This window comes from Moschus berezovskii, chromosome 16 (genome assembly GCF_049115385.1).
Source record: "Moschus berezovskii isolate FMDL1 chromosome 16, NW_MosBer_1.0, whole genome shotgun sequence".
Lineage (NCBI taxonomy): Eukaryota > Metazoa > Chordata > Mammalia > Artiodactyla > Moschidae > Moschus > Moschus berezovskii.
In genome coordinates, this window is record NC_142475.1 from 85,760,916 (window position 1) to 85,775,742 (window position 14,827).

Here is a 14,827-nt window from a genome sequence, read left to right on the forward strand (position 1 = left end):
CTATCTTGAAATTTTGATGTCAAACTTGGGATGGTTAAATGCTAGGACGGGAGGCTAAGAGAATTCTGGAATGTTTTCCAATATACTTTTGATAGAAAAGCAATGAGAAAAAAAGTTGAAAGAATGTTAAATCATTAAACAAGACAAGAAATAAGCAAAACAGATGATAAAAATGAGGAAAATTAATTTATAAATGATTTAGTAATTCACTTGATTTTTAAAGGGAATAATTTTTGCAGCTGGAAAAAGCAGCTTGAAAACTACAGTTCTTCATTTTCTTAAGAGGAAAGAGATACTCATCAAATGTGAGGTTTTTTTTTTCTTTCTAAATCATGTAGTCAGGGAGTCGCAGATCAGGAGCAGAACCTACATTTTCTGACTTCCTGTGTCATACGTCTGTAATACTTTGCAATAATGCCTGGTATTGAAAATGAGTAGTGATAGTATAGGAACAAATTTCAGTGAAATATCATATTATGAAATATTTTCATATTCATATATATTCATATATAATATATGAATATAATATATACGAATATTCATATATTCACATATAATATATATGAATATTATATATAATATATAATATATCATATATTCATTAATATATGAATTTCATATATTATACAGCCAGAGAAATTCATATTATGTAACCAATAGCTGTTTCTTAAAAAAATGTAGATTAGGTATATATATATATATTTTTTAAATTTTTGCATACATTAAAACAATGGCTGAAAACTAGAAAACAACAAGTAAAATATGTGGATGAAATAGTTATTCTCTTGAAGGGTTCATTTCAATTATTTCTAATTGTAAAGGTATTTTACAATTAGAAATTAATGAAATTATTATTTATAATAATAAAATTATATAAAAATAATAAATATTATTATATTATTATAATTATTATAATTTATATAAATATAAATTAATAAATTGTATAATATAAATTTATAAATTATATAAATATAAATTTATAAATTATACAAATATAAATTCAGTTCAGTTCAGTTCAGTCGCTCAGTCGTGTCCGACTCTCCGCGACCCCATGAATCACAGCACGCCAGGCCTCCCTGTCCATCACCAACTCCCGGAGTACACTCAAACTCATGTCCACAGAGTCGGTGATGCCATCCAGCCATCTCATTCTCGGTCGTCCCCTTCTCCTCCCGCCCCCAACCTTTCCCAGCATCAGAGTCTTTTCCAGTGAGTCAGCTCGTCGCATGAGGTGGCCAAAGTATTGCAGTTTCAGCTTTAGCATCAGTCCCTCCAATGAACATCCAGGATTGATCTCCTTTAGAATGGACTGGTTGGATCTCCTTGCAGTATAAGGGACTCTCAAGAGTCTTCTCCAACACCACAGTTCAAAAGCATCGATTCTTCGGCGATCAGCTTTCTTCACAGTCCAACTCTCACATCCATACATGACCACGGGAAAAACCATTGCCTTGACTAGACGGACCTTGGTTGGCAAAGTAATGTCTCTGCTTTTTAATATACTATCAAGGTTGGTCATAACTTTCCTTCCAAGGAGCAAGCGTCTTTTAATTTCATGCCTGCAATCAGCATCTTCAGTGATTTTGGAGCCCAAAAAAACAAAGTCTGACACTGTTTCCACTGTTTTTCCATCTATTTCCCATGAAGTGATGGGACCAGATGCCATGATCTTTGTTTTCTGAATGTTGAGCTTCAAGCCAACCTTTTCACTCTCCTCTTTCACTTTCATCAAGAGGCTTTTGAGTTCCTCTTCACTTTCTATTATATTTATATTTATTTAATAATAAATTATTATATAATTTTGAAAATTATTTCTAATTTATAAGTTATCGGAGGTCTCCATAAAGTTTTAACCTTTATTTCTGTTCTTCCACTTGTTAAGTGGGTAATCCAATTACCTACTTTATATCCTGGTAGTTAATTTGGAATTTTCTTTAGTGATTAGTTGTCAAAATACTTTATGACTTTTATAGAAATCTGTATTCGGTGGCATGTATCCTATGTAATAGGTACTATTATCATCGTTTTCAGATGAAAAAAATGCAAGGCTCAGAAAATATGTAAGTCGCCTAAGATTATTTAACAATTAATAGCGGGCCACTTACTGGAACCCATTTAGTTTAACGCAAGCACTCTCCTTAACCATCAATAAGCTGTCTTTTGGGGGATATTATTCTAGAGGAGATCAATCCTGGATGTTCATTGGAGGGACTGATGCTAAAGTTGAAGCTGCAATACTTTGGCCACCTCATGCGACGAGTTGACTCACTGGAAAAGACTCTGATGCTGGGAAAGGTTGGGGGCGGGAGGAGAAGGGGAAGACGGAGAATGAGATGGCTGAATGGCATCACCGACTCTGTGGACATGAGTTTGAGTCTACTCCGTGAGTTGGTGATGTACAGGGAGGCCTAGTGTGCTGTGATTCATGGGGTCGCGGAGAGTCGGACACGACTGAGCGACTGAACTGAACTGAACTGATTGCCAGTTTTATTTTAGAAATTGAAGATTACTCAGTTCTGTTTTCTAAGAAACACTTTCTTTGAGACTGAAGAAATCAAGATGATCTTGAATATCAAAGGATTAGATTTTTCTTTTTTATTTCTTTTTTGAAGATTGTGGTAAGGCAGAATGAGCCTTGGTTTCTTAACCATCTCTGTCAAGATGTTCTCCATGTAGATATTTTAAATGAATATGTAACAGAGCTGGTGTTTTCAGTTAATAAGAAGGAGTTTATCTGATGATGTTTGCAGTGAGTCCCCTGCATATCGAATACGTTTCATGTCAGTTCAGTTCAGTTGCTCAGTCATGTCCGACTCTTTGCGACCCCATGAATCGCAGCACGCCAGGCATCTATGTCCATCACCAACTCCCGGAGTTTACTCAAACTCATGTCCATCGAATCGGTGATGCCATCCAGCCATCTCATCCCTTGTCATCCACATCTCTCCCTGCCCCCAATTCCTGGCAGCATCAGGGACTTTTCCAATGAGTCAACTCTTCGCATGAGGTGGCCAAAATATTGGAGTTTCAGCTTCAACATCAGTCCTTCCAATGAATACCCAGGACTGATTTGGACTGGATAGATCGCCTTGCAGTCCAAGGGACTCTCAGGAGTTTTATCCAACACCACAGTTCAAAAGCATCAGTTCTTCAGTGATCAGTTTTCTTCACAGTCCAACTCTCACATCCATACATGACTACTGGAAAAAATATAGCCTTGATTAGATGAAGCTTTGTGGCAAAGTAATGTCTCTGCTTTTTAATATGCTATCTAGTTTGGTCATAACTTTCCTTCCAAGGAGTAAGCGTCTTTTAATTTCATGGTTGCAGTCACCATCTGCAGTGATTTTGGGGACCCCAAAAACAAAGCCAGCCACCGTTTCCACTGTTTCTCCACCTATTTCCCATGAAGTCATGGAACCAGATGCCATGATCTTAGTTTTCTGAATGTTGAGCTTCAAGTCAACTTTTTCACTCTCCTCTTTCACTTTCATTAAGAGGTTCTTTAATTCCTCTTCACTTTCTGCCATAAACGTGGTGTCATCTGCATACCTGAGGTTATTGATATTTCTCCCAGCAATCTTGATTCCAGCTTGTGCTTCTTCCAGACCAGCGTTGCTCATGATGTACTCTGCATATAAGTTAAATAAGCAGGGTGACAATATACAGGCTTGACGTACTCTTTTTCCTATTTGGAACCAGTCTGTTGTTCCATGTCCAGTTCTAACTGTTGATTCCTGACCTGCATACAGGTTTCTCAAGAGGCAGGTCAGGTGGTCTGGGATTCCCATCTCTTTCAGAATTTTCCACAGTTTATTCTGATCCACACAGTCAAAAGCATTGACATAGTCAATAAAGCAGATATAGATGTTTTCCTGGAACTCTTGCTTTTTCCATGATCCAGCGGATGTTGGCAATATGATCTCTGGTTCCTCTGCCTTTTCTAAAACCAACTTGAACATCTGGAAGTTCACGGTTCATATATTGCTGAAGCCTGGCTTGGAGAATTTTGAGCATGATTTTACTAGCATGTGAGATGAGTGTAATTATGCGTTAGTTTGAGCTTTCTTTGGCATTGCCTTTCTTGGGGATTGGAATGAAAAATGACCTTTTCTAGTCCTGTGGTCACTGCTGAGTTTTCCAAATTTGCTGGCATATTGAGTGCAACGCTTTCACAGCATCTTCTTTCAGGATTTGAAATAACTCAACTGGAATTCCATCACCTCCACTAGTTTTGTTCATAATGATGCTTTCTAAGGCCCACTTGACTTCACATTCCAGCATGTCTGGCTCTGGGTGAGTGATCACACCATCATGATTATCTGTGTCATGAAGATCTTTATGTACAGTTCTCCTGTGTATTTTTGCCACCTCTTCTTAATATCTTCTGCTTCTTTTATATCCATACCATTTCTGGATCACGCAGAAGCATGGCTGAGAGGAACTACCCCTCACCTAGGGTCAGGGGCTGGGGCCGAGATGAGCTACCCCATGTTCGAGGTGAGGGGTGGTGGTTGAGAGGAGCAACCCCTCGTCCAAGGAGCTTCATCTGAGTGGGCGCAGGAGGGCTTAGAGGAGGTACTCCACATTTAAGGTCAGGAGGGGCGGCCTTGAGGAGATACCCCTCATCCAAGGTAAGGAGCAGTGGCTGTGCTTTGCTGGAGCAGCCATGAAGTGATACCCCACCTCTAAGATAAGTAAGAGAAACCCAAGTAAAATGGTAGGTGTTTCAAGAGGGCATCAGAGGGCAGACACACTGAAACCATAATCACAGAAAACTAGCCAATCTGATCACATGGACCACAGCCTTGTCTAACTCAATGAAACTAAGCCATGCCGTGTGGGGTCACCCAAGATGGACAGGACATGGTGGGGAGGTCTGACAGAATGTGGTCCATTGGAGAATGGAATGGCAAACCACTGCAGTATTCATGCCTTGAGAACCCCATGAATAGTATGAAAAGGCAAAATGATAGGATACTGAAGGAGGAACTCCCCAGGTCATTAGGTGACCAATATGCTACTGGAGATCAGTGGAGAAATAACTCCAGAAAGAATTATAGGATGGACCCAAAGCAAAAACAATACCCAGTTGTGGATGTGACTGGTGTGGATGTGAAGCAAGGTCCGATGCTGTCAAGAGCAATATTGCATAGGAACCTGGAATGTTAGGTCCATGAATCAAGGCAAGTTGTAAGTGGTCAAATAGGAGATGGCAAGAGTGAACGTTGACATTCTAGGAATCAGTGAACTAAAATGGACTGGAATGGGTGAATTTAACTCAGATGACCATTAAACCTACTACTGTGTACTGGAATACCTTAGAAGAAATGGAGCAGCCATTATGGTCAACAAAAGAGTCCGGAATGCAGTACTTGGATGCAATCTCAAAAATGACGGAATGATCTCTGTTTGTTTCCAAGGGAAACCATTCAATATCACGGTAATCCAAGCCTATGCACCAACTAGTAATGTTGAAGAAGCTGAAGTTGAACGTTTCAATGAAGACCTACCAGACCTTCTAGAACTAATACACAAAAAACATGTCCTTTTCATTATAGGGGACTGGAATGCAAAAGTAGGAAGTCAAGAAACACCTGGAGTAACAGCAAATTTGACCTTGGAGCATGGAATGAAGCAGGGCAAAGGCTAATGGAGTTTTGCCAAGAGAATGCACTGGTCATAGAAAACACCCTCTATCAGCAACACAAGACTACACATGGACATCACCAGATGGTCAACACCGAAATCAGATTGATTATATTCTTTGCAGCCAAAGATGGAGAAGCTGTATACAATCTGCAAAAACAAGACCAGGAGCTGACTGTGGCTCAGATCATGAATTCCTTATTTCCAAATTCAGACTTAAATTGAGGAAAGTAGGGAAAACCAATAGACCATTCAGATATGACCTAAATCAAATCCCTTATGATTATACAGTGGAAGTGAGAAATAGATTTAAGGGACTAGATCTGATAGACAGAGTGCCTGATGAACTATGGACGGAGGTTCATGGCATTGTACAGGAGACAGGGATCAGACCATCCCCAAGAAAAAGAAATGCAAAAAAGCAAAATGGCTGTCTGAGGAGGCCTTACAAATAGCTATGAAAAGAAGAGACATGAAAAGCAAAGGAGAAAAGGAAAGATATAAGCATCTGAATGCAGAGTTCCAAAGAATAGCAAGGAGAGATAAGAAAGCCTTACTCAGCGATCAATGAAAAGAGATAGAGGAAAACAACGAAATGGGAAAGACTAGAGTTCTCTTCAAGAAAATTAGAGATACCCTTCATGTAGCACACCCTAATTATTTAGCATCCTCTGTTGCAAATTCACTATTTCCTGCTATTAAAGCTGTAATAAGAATCAGTGTTTGTTCAGCAAAACAAAGAGGAATGAAAAAAGAGCAAATGTAAAATTTGATCCTTCAATAATAACAGCTATTAGATTTAACAAATGATCTTGGAATTTAATTAAATCCTATCAGAACTACAAATGGATAACTAGACTTTTTAATGTTGCTACAAAACCCATGCCAAGTAAAAGGAGAAGCAGATATTAGTATAAATGTAGATGTATATATAGATATGTTTCCTCTTTTCCATATCTCAGATACCTCTTTGTGGAGAAGAGTACAGGTGGGGGTGGGGGGTGAAATGCATCATTTTGTTATGTTTACGTATTTAATTACAGATGATGGCATCAATGTTGCGTTCATTAAGAAAATGATGTAACCGACGAGAAATAGGTTATATGTGTTTACTGAATTATAGTAAAGGATTGGATTTATATTTTATTTTAATCTCAGTCATTATGTATTGTATACTTCTTAAACCATATTACAAAATAAGAGTTTTTAAATGAATTTAAATTATGGAAGCAATGCTGACATTACACTTTCTTTAGTAAAGCAATCAAACTGCTGTTTACCACCGAAATCCCCTCTGGCCATCTCTCTCTTTGTTGCTGACAAGTAAATCTTTCCTCCACACTTTTCCATGTTAATTTATAAGTACAGAGGTTCTGATAACATCTAAGTGGACATGATCTTTGTTTTTTTTTTAACATACAATTATTATACTTTATCCCTGTGTACTTTATTATGTTTTTATTCAAAATATATCTTAGTTATTTATATCACGGTAGATGTTCCGCATGGATTCAACATTAAAATTTCTTCCTAGTTTTCCTAATAAAAACATAAGTTTTTATTTCTATTCTATTTTCAAATATTTAAGTCATTTCTATTATTATAATTATTATTTTTGGAATGGAGACAAGTCTGCAATGAATGTCTTTGTGTAGTTTCAGGGGAAGTTGCTCTGGGTTGCACATCAAAATTTTATATGCACAAACTTTTTATTTTTATGGAATTGATGAGTGGAGATAGCATCTCATTGTTTATTCTGCATTACTCTGATTTTAAGGAGATTGCATATTTTCATGCACATCTGATTGCCTACTAGTAGTTTCCTTTCTTTGCATTGCCTAGTGAAATGCATTGCTATTTTAGAAAACTGAGCTATATATCTTGAAATTATTGACTTATAGGATTTATATTTATTTAATTTTGTTACTTTTTTACTTCTAATTTATTTGTTTTTAATTGGAAGATACGTTCTTTACAATATTGCATTGGTTTTTGCCATAGAGACAGGGGTCATTTTGCCATTTTTTAAAATAGTTTGTCCATGTGGGATTTTATCATGCAGAAAATTTAAATGTACTGTGGTGCTGGAGAAGACTCTTGAGAGTCCTTTGGACTGTAGGGAGATCCAATCAGTCCATTCTAAAGGAGATCAACCCTGGGTGTTCATTGGAAGGACTGATGCTAAAGCTGAAACTCCAGTACTTTGGCCACCTCATGCGAGGAGTTGACTCACTGGAAAAGACTCTGATGCTGGGAGGAATTCGGGGTGGGAGGAGAAGGGGACTACAGAGAATGAGATGGTTGGATGGCATCACCGACTCAATGGACATGAGTTTGAGTGAACTCTGGGAGTTGGTGATGGACAGGGAGGCCTGGCGTGCTGTGATTCTTGGGGTCGCAAAGAGTCGGACACGACTGAGTGACTGAACTGAACTGATATGATTCTTTATGAATCTGCTTTAGTACTTTGCTTTATAAATTTCCTATACTTTGATAGAAATTCCTTTTAATTACTTTTCAAACACTTTTTCTAATTTTGCTTGATACATTTATACCTTTTAATTATCTGGAATATAGTCTTTCTATGTGCCCTATGAGGTGATTTTTTTCCTCCAGAGAGTAATTCAAAGTCCTCATACCCAGTTACTGAAAAGTCAATTATTTTAAATCAACTTGAAATTTCAATAAAGCATATACTACATTTCAACATATTTATATGTTTACTTATTGATGTTCAAGTGAAGCAATTTGTCTTTAGCAATTACTCTTTAATTGCCATAGTTTTATAATATGCTTCAATTCTGGAAGGTATGTCTTTCCTTTGTGTACTTTCTTTTAAAAAGTTAGGTTAACAATGTTGGTTATTATCTGTTTCTGAAGTTTGAAATAAAATTCTCAAATTCAAGAAAAATTGTCAGAACTTTTGTTTTAATTGCTGAATGTATTGATTAATTTAGAAAAACTAACATTCCTTTAATGTCAGATAGAGTAAAGTGCAGTACTCAATTGCTCTTATAACATTTCAGAAACATATGTATCAATGCATAAGCTTTATCTTTTTATGAAATGGAGCTTTGAGTGTAACAGTTTTGTGATACATCTTATGGCAGGTTGCATATAGGAAGAGATGTAGTGTTGTATTTTGCACCAACGAGAAATTTCATTTTAAGTAAAATTTTCTATGACTTGGTCCTGTGAAGATGTAATGAGCCTGTTTTTTTTTTTTTAAAGGAGTTTTAATTCAAAGAGGCACAAGATGATAGAAGACATTGAGTGAAAAAGAAACTTTGAATGCAGTCCACCCCTCCCTTCATGATGGTGTCATAAAAGGAACTGCTAGAAAGTGGGACTAAAGGACAAACATGATTAAATTTCCTATGTTAGGTTGGAAAGTTAACTGGGAAGTAGGTTGATTACCGGAAGGCAAAATGTACTGCTCAGCTGCTCAGTCGTGTTTGACTCTTTGCGACCCCATTGAGGGTAGCCCTCCAAGCTCCTCTGTGTGTGAAATTTTCTAGGCAAGAAAACTGGAGCAAGTTACCATTTCCTACTTCAGGGGATCTTCCTGACCAGGGGTCAAACCTGCATCTCCTGCATTGGCGGTATTCTTTATCACTGTGCTGCTGAGGAAGCCAAATGTACCAGAAACCCACACAATGGAGCAAACTTTCCCCAAAGATGTGCTCTTTGATCTTTATTGCCCTCCATTTTGAAAATGTTCATGAAAAAGTGTCTTAAGACACTTTCTGATATTGTCACCCAGATTCCATATTTAAAATTATGACCTCATTGAAACCTAATAACATTAGTAAATGGTCAGAATTTAGCATACATTAAGTTACTGAGGAGGAATAAGAATTATAGTGATCCTCCTGCCCTTGAAGAACAAATAGCCTCCATGCTATTTCATATGTATCAGAGACTGAAAAATTACTCTTAAGGTAGAATACTGAAATTTCATCTAAAACTTGACCCTCCCCTCAATGTTTCATCTTTTATTTGTTCTGCCCTTCATAGTAGATGTGAGACCCAGGAATTTACCATAATTGCATAAGTTAGTTTTTCTTGTTGTATAATTGCTTTACAGCTATATGTATACCTATATTTCCTCTCTCTTGAGTCTTCCTTCCACCTACACATCCCACTCATTTAGGTCATTACAGAGCATCAAACTGAGTCTTTTATAGTGTGTCCCCACTAGCTAGTTAGCTATTTTACACATGGTGGTACATATATGTCAATCCTAATCCCCCAATTTGTTTCACCTTCACCTTCTTCCACTGTGTCCAAGTGTCCATTCTCTATGTCTATGTCTCTATTTCTGCCTTGGAAATATGTTCATCTGTACCATTTTCATAGATTTCTCATATATAGTTATGAATAGGCAATATTTCCTTTTCTCTTTTCTGACATTTCATTCTGTTTGACAGACCCTAGGTCTACCCACATCTCTGCAAATGACCCTTTTCTGTCATTTTTATGGCTGAGTGATATATCACATCTTCTTTATCCACTCACCTGTCATTGGGCATTTAGGCTGTTTCCATAACCTGGCTACTGTAAATAATGCTGCAATAAATACTGGGGTACATGTGCCCTTTTGAATTCTGGTTCTCTCAGGGTATATGCCCAGGAGTGGGCTTGTTGGTTCATATTGTAATTCTATGGTTAGTTTCTTTAAGGAATATTCATACTGTTCTCTACAGTGGCTGTATCAGCTTACATTCCTTCTAACCATGAAAGAAGGTATCCTTTTCTCCATACTCCCTCCAGCACTTATTGTTTGTAATTTTTTTTTTTTATAATGGCCATTCTGACCATTGTGAGGTGAAACCTCATTGTTTTGACTTTCATTTCTCTAATAATTAGTGATAAGGAACATGCTTTCATGTGTCTCTTGACCATCTGTATGTTTTCTTTAGAGGGATGTCTTGTTAGGTTTTCTGCCCATTTTTTGATGGTTGTTTGCATTTTGATATTGAGCTCCATGAGCTGTTTGTATATTTTGGAGATTAATCCTTTGTCTGTTGCTCCATTTGTAAATGCTTTCTCCCATTCTGAATGTTATCTTCCCATTTTGCTTATGGTTTCCTTTGCTTTACAAATGCTTCTGAGTTTAATTAGGACCTATCTGCTTTTTTTTTTTTTTCCATAAAGCTAGGAAGTAGGTAAAAAATCTTGCTTATGTCAAAGAGTATTTCTCCTATATGCTCTTCTAACAATCGTATAGTGTCCAGTCTTACATATAGGTGTTTAGTCCATTTTGATTTTAATTTTGTGTGTGATATATTAGGCCAATTTTCTCAACACCATTCCTGAAAAGACTGTCTTTTCTCATTGTATATTCATGCCTCATTCGTCATATATTAGGTTCTCATAGGTATGTGGGCTTATTTCTGAGCTTCTATCCTGTATCATTTGTCTATATTCTTATTTTTGTACCAGTAAATTTCTGTCTTGATTACTCTAGCTTTGCAGTATAGTTTGAAGTCACAGAGTCTGATACCTCAGCTCTGTATTTCTTTCACAAGATTACTTTGGATATTTGGGTCTTTTTTGTTTCCATCAGTCAATTCAGTTCAGTTCAGTTGCTCAGTCATGTCTGACTCTTTGAAACCCCATGGACTGTGTTTCCATACAAATTGTACAAGTTTTTGTTCTAATTCTATGAAAAATGCTATTGGTAATTTGATAATTTGATAGGGATTGCATTGAATCTATAGACTGATTTGAATAGTATATTCATTTTCACAATATTTATTCTTCCAACCCAAGAATATAATATATTTCTCCATCGGTTTGTATCACCTTTGGTTTCTTTCATTTAAGTGTTTCATAGTTTTCTGAGTATATGTCTTTTGCTTCATTAGGTAGGTTAATTCCTAGGCATTTTATTCTTTATGTTGCAGTGGTAAATGGGGTTGTCTCCTTAATTTTTTTTTCTGCTCTTTCATTGTTAGTGTATAGCAATGCAGGGGATTTCTGTGCATTAGTTTTATATCTTTCCATTTTACCAAATTTGTTGATTAGTTACAGTAGTTTTCTGGTGACATCTTTAGGATTTTCTATGTGTAATATTATGTCATCTGCAAACAGATAGTTTAACTTCTTCTTCTCCAATTTATATTCTTTTCTTTATCTTCCCAGATTGCCATGGCCAGGACTTCACAAACTATGTTGAATAATAGTGGTGAGAGTGGACATCCTTGTCTTGTTTATGATTTTAGGTGAATGCTTTCACCACTGAGAATGGTATTTGTTCTCTATTTGTCATCAGTTCAGTTCAGTTCAGTCACTCAGTCGTATCCGACTCTGCGACACCATGAATCACAGCATGCCAGATGGCCTTTATTATCTTGAGGTAGGTTCCTTCTATGCCCATTTCTGAAGAGTTTTTATCATAAGTAGGTGTTGAATTTTGTCAAAAATTTTTTTCTACTTCTATTGAGAAGGTTCAGTCAGGTCAGTCACTCAGTTGTGTCTGACTCTTTGTGAGCCCGTGGACTGCAGCACACCAGGCTTCCCTGTAAATCACCAACTCATGGAGCTTACTCAAACTCATGTCCACTGAGTCAGTGATGCCATCCAACCATCTCATTTTTTGTCATCCCCTTTTCCTCTTGCCTTCAATCTGTCCCAAGATAAGGGTCTTTTCTAATGAGTCAGTCTTTCACATCAGGTGGCCAAAGTATTGAAGTTTCAACTTCAGCATCAGTCCTTTCAATAAATATTCAGGACTGATTTCCTTTAGGATTGACTGGTTGGATCTCCTTTCAGTCCAAGGGAATCTCAAGAGTCTTCTCCAACACCACAGTTCAAAAGCATCAATTCTTCAGCACTCAGCTTTCTTCATGTTCCAACTCTCACAACCATACATGACGACTGGAAAAACCGTAGCTTTGACTAGATGGACCTTTGTCAGCAAGGTAATGTCTCTGCTTTCAAATATGCTAAGTATTTAGTCTTTAATTTGTTAATATGGGGTATCACCTGGCTAGAGAAGTTTCTTTAGCATTTGTTGTAAAGCTAATTTGGTGCTGTAGAATTCTCTTAGCTTTTGCTTGTCAGTAAATCTTTTGATATTAAAAAGCAGAGACATTAATTTGCCAACAAATGTCCGTCTAGTCAAGGCTATGGTTTTTCCGGTGGTCACGTATGGATGTGAGAGTTGGACTGTGAAGAAAGCTGATCGCCGAAGAATTGATGCTTTTGAACTGTGGTGTTGGAGAAGACTCTTGAGAGTCCCTTGTACTGCAAGGAGATCCAACCAGTTCATTCTAAAGGAGATCAATCCTGGGTGTTCATTGGAAGGACTGATGCTAAAGCTGAAACTGCAATACTTTGGCCACCTCATGCAGCGAGTTGACTCACTGGAAAAGACTCTGATGCTGGGAAAGGTTGGGGGCGGGAGGAGAAGGGGACGACAGAGAATGAGATGGCTGGATGGCATCACCGACTCTGTGGACATGAGTTTGAGTGAACTCTGGGAGTTGGTGATGGACAGGGAGGCCTGGCGTGCTGTGATTCATGGGGTCGCGGAGAGTCGGACACGACTGAGCAACTGAACTGAACTGAACTGAACTGAAAGCTTTTGATTTCTCTGTCAAATCTAAGATCCTTGCTGGGCAAAATCAAATCCTTTATGATTATACAGTGGAAGTGAGAAATAGATTTAAGGGACTAGATCTCGATGGAGGTGAGTTTGAGTGAACTCCGGGAGTTGGTGATGGACAGGGAGGCCTGGCATGCTGTGATTCATGGGGTCGCAAAGAGTCAGACACGACTGAGCGACTGAACTGAATTGAACTGAAAGCTTTTGAATTCTCTGTCAAATCTAAGATCCTTGCTGGGCAAAGTAATGTTGGTTGCAGAATTTCTCTTTCATCATTTTAAATAGATCTTATCATTCCCTTCTGCCCTGCAGAGTTTCTGCTGAAATATCAGCTGATAGCCTTATGGGGGTTTCTTGTACACTGTTTTTTTTTTTTTTTTTCCCTTTTCCCTTTCATTTTTAATATTTTTTCTTTGCATTCGCTTTTTATTAATTTGATTAATATTGTTTTGGTGTGTTTCTCCTACAGTTTATACTGTGTAAGAGGAACTGTCAGAGATTCCTAGACTTGAGTGGCCATATCCTTTCGCACATTAAAGAAGTTTTCAAGTATAATGTTTACAAATATTTTGTCAGGCTCTTTCTTTTTTTCCTCTTTCTTCCCAAGACCCCTAAAATTTGAATATTAGTGTGCTTAGTGTTGTCTCAGAGTTCTCTGAGATGGTCTTCAATTTTTTTCATTTTAGGTTAGTTCAGCTCCTCAGGAGTCATTTCCACCATTCTATCTTCCTGTTCAATTACTCATTTTTTAAGCTTCAGTTATTCTACTATCGATTCCTTGTAATCTACTTTTCATTTCAGTTATTATGCCATTCATCTCTGCATGTTTTTCTTAGTCCTTATGTTTTTATTGAACATTTCTTGTATTTTCTCAATCTTTATTTGCACTCTATTTTTGTGTGTGTGTGTGTGTGTGTGTGATTTTGGATCATCTTTACTGTCATTACTCTAAATTCTTTCCTCATGTTGTTTAAAAACTATAAGAATATATTTTCTCTTCATATATTTGGTTTTGTAGATTTTTACCTTGCTCCTTTGTCTGTAACATATATTTTCTTGCTATTTTCTTTTTCTTTTATTGAATGGTACTGTGTTCCTGTCTTACTGATTATTTGGCCCAAGTTTTCCAGCACTGAGGTTTTCAGAGAGTTGTTTAGAACCAGGTCTTGTTGAAATGTGGACCTCCGGGAGACCTCACTGGAGTTAATACTCTCCAGTCACTCAGAGGTTCCTCCCATCTGCTTGGATGTTGACATCCCACCACTGTCAGGTAGGTTCCCTAAGGTGGGGAGATGCAGACTCTGCATCTCCTTGGCTCCACCTCAATAAGTTGATTATTTTTTGCTATTATTGTCACTGTATGTTTTCTCTAATAAACTTTACGTGTGGGTGAGATGTGTGTATTTTGTATACTGCTGTACCCTTAGCAGCAGTTATAATGTTTGTATCATTTGGAAACATCAGTATATATTTATTGACTAGATGAATGACTTTTTAAATACATAAATAATTTGAATAAGTTGCCTGTTTCAGGTACACTAACTTGCCCCTCTAAACGATCAAACC